The sequence below is a fragment of the Myotis davidii genome, unplaced genomic scaffold (genome assembly GCF_000327345.1).
Source record: "Myotis davidii unplaced genomic scaffold, ASM32734v1 scaffold687, whole genome shotgun sequence".
Classification (NCBI taxonomy): Eukaryota; Metazoa; Chordata; class Mammalia; order Chiroptera; family Vespertilionidae; genus Myotis; species Myotis davidii.
This window is the reverse complement of record NW_006298971.1, coordinates 105,946-112,849: the sequence shown is the minus strand read 5'-3', so window position 1 is coordinate 112,849 and position 6,904 is coordinate 105,946. Positions and strand designations below refer to the sequence as shown.

Below are 6,904 nucleotides of genomic sequence, written 5' to 3'. Positions count from 1 at the left end.
GTGGCCTTACCTCTAGTATCCATTCCAGCGTGCAGTTTGCCTTGATCCCCTGGTTCTGGGCAGTTTGGGGGATGAAAGGATTCATTTCAGTAAGCTGTTTAAACTTCTCATGGAGGTAGCAAGGACTGGGTCCAGGAAAGACAGAGGTGACACGGTGTATAAAAAGGGGCTTTGCCCTGGCTAGTGTGGCTCAGTTGGTTGGAGCATTGTCCCGTACTTGGAAAGGTCACAGATTCTATTTCTGGTCAGGGCACATACCCAGGTTGCTGGTTCGATCCCCAGTCTGGGTACTTACAGAGGCGGCCCATAGATGTTTCTCTCTCCCATTGATGTTTTACTCTCCCTCTCCCTCTCCTTTCCTCTCCCTTTAAAATCAATAAAAAACATATCCTCGGGTGAGGATTTAAAATAAAATTTAAAAGGACCTACTTTGCTTGGGGCACTAAATAGTAATGGCTGTCCTAGAGTTGCCTTTATTTGGTTGTCCTTTATTTGCTAAATGCAAATAAAAATACAGACTCCCAGCCAGTCCATGTGGCTCAGTGATTGAGCATCAACCTATGAACCAGGGGGTCATGGTTCTTTTCCAGTCAGGGCACATGCCCGGGTTGCGGTCTCAGTCCCCAGAGTGGGGCGTGTAGGAGGCAGCCAATCAATAATTCTCTCTCATCATTGATGTTTCTATTTCTCGCTTCTTCTTCCTTCCTCTCTGAAATCAATAAAAATATATTAACAAAATACAGACTCCCAGTCAATTTTGAATTTCAGATAAACACTTAATACATTTTTTAGCTTAAGTATGTCCCATGCAATATTTGGGATATCCTTATAAAAAACTTATTATTTACCCAAAATTCAATTTTAATTTGGCATTCTATATTTTATCTGGCTGCCCTAGGCCTGTCCCACTAAGGTCCCCTGTGGCCACTCACAATGACCACCCCCCAACACCCACTCCCTAAAGCACAGAGAGAGCTAGGACCTTGGCAACAGTCCGCCCCACTCCAGGGCTCCCTACAGACTCATCTCTTCCAGCCCCTGCCCCATTCCTATGCTCAGGTTTTCAACACTGACACCAGAGATCCTATGGCTGACTAGGCCCAGGGAGTTGCTTGATTGATGGCACTCCATCCTACTCCACTTGGGCATCCACAACCATTCACGGAACACTGTGGCACCAGCCTTGTCGTGGGGGAGTCAAGGGAGATGATTGTGGGGCTATGGCTTAAAAGAATGCTTGGAAGGAAATGGAGATGGACAGGAGGAAAGCAATACATGCCAATACATTCTGGGAATTCCAAGAAATTCCCTTGCATGACTGGTGTTCTGATATGGGTAAGGATCTACAGGAGTCTGAGAGACAGAGGCCAGTAATATGGAGCTTTGGATCTTATGCCAAAGCATTTATACAGTGGGGCAAAGTAGGTTTACAGTTGTTGATATGGAAAATAATACAATAATGAATGAATAGTAATACATGGATAAACTCTGTTTTGTGTACTCACAACTATACTAGTAAACCTACTTTTGCCCCTCCCTGTACTTTATCCTCAGCAGTGGAAGCTGAAAGGTTAACATCGGTGGTGCATGGGGAAGCTAAATAGCCATCTCAGATTGTGATTAAAGAAAACGGAATTTATTTAAGGAAAAGGGGAGGGGAGATGGGGATATCTAAAGGGAAGGGCTACACAGAGAAAAGGGGGCCTTAGAGACAAGTTGGGGGGCTAGCCCAGGACGAGCTGCCACTGCCCATTGGTGCCCTAGTTGCAAGTCTCATGGGGTCCCTTAGAGGTTGGGGCATACGTGCCTGTGGGGAAATGGCCTGGGTGTGCTTCTTGGAGGGACAGCTCCCACTGGGTCCTTTGTCCTGAGCATATTTCTCTCTCTCTTGCAGTTCCTATAAATCTTAGAGGAGGTCTCAAGGAAGGGTCTTAATAGAATATTTATCAGCTTTCCAGGTGTGCTCTTTCAAGGTCATGGTCTCCACTGATTAGTCGGTGCCAGGGAAGGGGGGGGGAGGGGTCATTAGTCAATGTAGCTGGTCCTGAGGCAGCCACTGTGTCACTTGTCTGGTTTTGCTGTTTTTCTGGGCCTGAAACACAACTGAGGCCTAGATGTTATCTGTAGGGAGGAAAAGGTCAGAGGGTCTAAACCACATGACCAGCGATATGCAAGATCAGGGTCCAAACCGCATGACCAGTGATGTGCTAGGGGAGGATAGGTTACCCGGGGGGTGAGGTTCTTGTTTTCCCAGTTTTGCTGCTTGCTAGGCATCCAGAGCTTTCTGCCCTGGTGAGTTTCTGTACCTGGCCCATCGTCCTTGCTCTGGGGAGTCTAACAATTGCGTAATGTTTATCAGGTACTTAATTACTTAAAAATTTCTTGTTTTGTTACAATGAATTTGCAAAAAATGTTACATCTTCTGAGAGATCCATGGAAAGGACTTTGACTTATATTAAATTACTTATCTTTGAGAATAAATTTTCAAATCATCCCCTTTGAACTGTATGAAAAGCATTAGAATTCTATGGAGAATATGGATTTATAGAAGTACTGCCAAGAAGAATCAGGAGAAACAAAATTGATTATAGGACTGATTGAACTAAAAATAATTATAGTTTTTGTACTTTTTTTGTTAAAAACATTGGTTATTTTTAATTTTTTTCAGACATAAGGAAACTTGTTTCTTTTCTTAAAGCAATTTGGTAAATTATACTTTCATAAGCAATATTGAGGCATTTATATTATTTCCCTCACTTATCACTCCAGAACTTGGCAATTCTTAATGAGTGAGTCATGGAAATATGTTTCTTTGCATGAAATCAATAAGACCAGTTTCCAAGTGTTGTTTTATTAACCAAGACTTTGACTGAAATTTAAGAGAGACATGCCTGCTCTAAATGTCACCAGAAAGCCTTTAAAAGCCAATAAGAGCCCCTTGGAGAAAGCCTGGTACTTTGCTTGGTCACATGGCTCATGGCAGTCTTTCCAGATAAGGAATGAAGGTTGCTTTCCTGAGACATGGCAAGGAAGGAACCTCAAGATATCATTGGGGACCTCAACTTGAGGAATTCACCCAAGTGTACAGGTATTGCAGGTCAACCCGATGGCAGCTAGGTGGCTCAGCTTCTTTGTCCTGTGGGGCTAATTAAAGCTCAATCATGAGATCCCAGCAAAGAATATATATATATACTAGAGGCCCGGTGCATGAATTCATGCTCGGGTGGAGTCCCTCAATTGGGGCCTATCAGGGCTGCAGGAGGTTGACTGGCTGGGGGGAGGGGCCGCAGGAGGTTGGCTGGTCAGCCTGATCAATTGAGGCCATCAGAAATGGCCATTCAAGGGCCATTGGAAGGGCCCATGGGAGGTTCCATTCAGGGCCATCAGGGCCGGCCTGCTGGGGGAAGAGGCCACGGGAGGTTGGCCATGGGAGCACACTAACCACCAGGGGGCAGCTCCTGAATCGAGTGTCTGCCCCCTGGTGGTCAGTGTGCATCATAGCAACCAGTTGTTAGGTCGTTCAGTTGGTCGGTTGCTTAGGCTTTTATATATCTAGATCTTTTTTAAGCCTATATGATCAACTATTATTCTTACTGTGTTCATGCAAACAATCAGGCCAAATTGAAACTAGATTTGATACAGTAAAAAAAAAATTAGTCTTTTTAAAAATGTATATTTTTATTGATTTCAGAGAGGAAGGGAGAGGGAGAAAGAGATAGAAACATCAATGATGAGAGAAAATCATCCATTGGCTGCCTCCTTCATCCCACACTGGGGATCGAGTCCACAACCTGGATATATACCCTAACTGGGAACTGAACCTCGACCTCCAGGTTCATAGGTCAATGATCGAACACTGAGCCATGCCAGCCAGGCTAGTCTTAATTTGTCTCTTTAATAAAAATGAGGGTGCCCTGGCTGGTTTGGCTCAGCAGATAGAATGTTGGCCTGGGGACTGAAGGTTCCAGGGTACAATTCCGGTCAAGGGCACATGTCTGGGTTCTAGGCTCGATCCTCAGTAGGGGCATGCAGGAGGCAGCTGATCAATGATTCTCTCTCATCATTGATGTTTCTATCTCTCTCTCCCTCTTCCTTCTTCTCTGAAATCAATAAAAATATATTTAAAAAAACAGTGGAATTATTACGACTGCACTCTTCCTTCCCCCTCTTCCCTCCTCTTTAAAAAAAAAATGAAAGTGATTTTAGGAGGGAGGGGAGATTGTGTTTCAATAGACTAATACACAGTTGTGAATATTAGTCTCAAAGCTTTATTTTTCACCTATGAATTGAACTAGATCCTGAATTTATCTAGTTTTCTTAAATATTTGGCTATCTCCCTCCAAACTAATGTTTCATTTTTCCTCCTGTCTTTTTACTTGGAATTATTAGAACTAATATGTTTTTCTTCCCCTTCCACCAGATCATTTGTCAAAATTCTTGTTGTTCTGGCTTTTGCCCCAATAAGACTAAAGTTTATAGCACAGTTTGTCTCCACCAGGTTACAACCCCTACTGTACTCGGAATACCGTCTCTAGGTACCATCACCACCTGCTCCTGTGCCCAAGCCTCATCGTCCGTCTGACAGAGAGCAAGGATTTATTGGCTCTGAAGAAAAACGTTTCCCCTCCTCAGCATCCAATTTGGATGCCTTGCAGGAAGCAGCTATAAAAGAGACCCTGCACCCTTTTCTCTGAAATAATTCAGAGCTAAGATCTTTGATGGAGGGATGCGGTAGGCAGTTAGACAGACATGGGCAGAGCAAAAATAGAAGGTCACCAGGGTGGAAAGCCCCAGGAGCCTCCCAAGGGACAGTTGTAAGGTAGGGTGGGATGGCCTTTCCTCCCCTAGCATAACACTGGTTTGGATCCCCTGACCTTTTTTCCCCTAGAGATAACATCTAGGCCTCGGGAACAGCTAAGAAAATGAACCACACCCTGAAGAAGAATATACCAAACGTCAGACACTCACCTGCATTGGGATCCCGGATGCCAATTGCCCTGCTCGGGATTAAAGCAGCTCCCTGAAGCAGGGCTGACTTGAGTCCCTATGAAATAATATGTGAACCACCTTTTCAGATGGCTATAGGAACAGGAGATATATATGTAGACCATGATGGTAAGATTAAGAATTATATGCAGTATCTTAATCAAACACTGACTGGAATGAATAATTTGGCATGTGCCAGGGATTTTCTGTCAGAGGTCTGCTACATCCCTTTGAATCAAGAGACATGGAAAACCAGATTGCCAGATGATCAACTAGAGGAATAACCAGACAGGATCCTGGAACATGCTCCTCACCACTCCAACTGCTCTGAAGCCGGCAGCTGGAAAGTCCTGGATCCATCACACCGAGTGAAGAGCGCACCAGAACCTAAGGAACACCTCAAGGTCATCTTTCTTTCTTTGAGGATATTTTTCCATTGATTCTTAGGGAGAGGGTAAGAGAGAGGGAAAGACAGAGCAAAACATTTATGCGAGAGAAACATATGGGTTCGTTGCCTCCTGCACGAGCGCTGACTAGAGCTCGGGCCGGGGAGGACCTTGCAACCAAGGTACATGCCCTTGACTGGAATCAAACCTGGGACCTTTGGTCCACAGGCCGATGCTCTATCCACTGAGTTAAATTGCTAGGGCTCAAGGTCATCTTTTGAAGGCAACATTTGTTATCATCTCGCTCTTGACCATTGTTGGTCTGGCTAAAGGAGAACTAATTTCCTTCAGAAGAGATGAAAATATTTGGGTGTATTTAGCATAAAAATGTTCTTAATATCTCTGACTTTTGCCTTTCAGGAGGAACCTATGTAGAACAGACCTTTACATCTTGCCTACTAGGAGTTGGGACACCTATTGCTAATATACAGAATTATACTCATTCTATTCATTTTGGGAAGAAAGTCACATATGGGGACCTTTATGAGTTAGGACCTACTGTCTGGGAAAAGGATGTAGGAATGTTTTCTATAAAGGTTACTGCAGTTGCTTCCTATGGCGAATATCTGGCTTTTACTGGGTGTTCTACTTGTCTTTCAGTATCTAATAACTACTGTGCTGGGTTGCACATCTGGTGCTTTGGCCAGACGGGTCATGCTGTGCTGTCTGTTCCTAAAACACATAGATAGGAAGGTACTGACATCAGGCCAGGCCTTGAGATATGGTCTCATGGCCCCTTCCCAGCATGCTGTACTCTCTGTTCCTAGAACACATAGATAGGAAGGTAGTCACTGTAATGATGCTGTACTGTGTCAGGAACTAAGGTTTTGTAACTTTGTGGTTTTTGCAAATAAAAACGCTGTAACTCCTGTAGCCAGCGACTGCAGTTCAGCCTTTGCTTCGGCAGGGTGCTGTAACTGTAGTCAGCTGGCCAGCTTAATAAAGGCTCTTAAATTTAAATTCTGAGCCAGTGGTCTATCTCGCTGAGTGAACCCATAATACTACAATATGAAATGTTCTGATAATTTCACCCTCCCTGATAGTAATGGACATACCAAGCTGCAGGCTGTTGGTTTCTGATATGTGGGGTAACTTGACAGGCCAGCAGAGGACATTTGGCTCAGGTGGACTAGAAAGTCCCGAATGAGAAAGTGGCCCCAGCCTCATTTCGTGGAACAGCCATCGGTCACTCTATCCAGCACAACAGGAGGCAGCCTCACTGAGGGCGAGACAGCAGGCCAATGATAACAACGGCTTACAGCCCACAGCCTCAATGGCCAGCACTAATCGCTCTGAAGGACAACGAGCTCCATCTAATCAGACCAGAACACCTACATCCCTCAGCCTCCACCCCTTGCCATTTTGGCACATAAAATTCAACCCCAAGGACAGCGGAGGCTGAGTCCTAACCTTCCTCGTTGGCTCCATCCCCCATTCCCTCTATTAAACTTCCCTCCTGCTTGCTCGCTGCC

At 44.7% G+C, this 6,904-nt stretch overlaps 1 long non-coding RNA gene across 1 annotated transcript; it reads left to right on the top strand.

Moving 5' to 3' along the window:
* The first annotated feature begins 4,961 nt into the window (after window positions 1-4,961).
* Window positions 4,962-6,902, top strand: LOC107184790. The gene is made up of 2 exons (XR_001515700.1): window positions 4,962-5,390; window positions 6,533-6,902. It is a non-coding gene; the product is annotated as an uncharacterized LOC107184790 (long non-coding RNA).
* The last annotated feature ends 2 nt before the right edge of the window (window positions 6,903-6,904 follow it).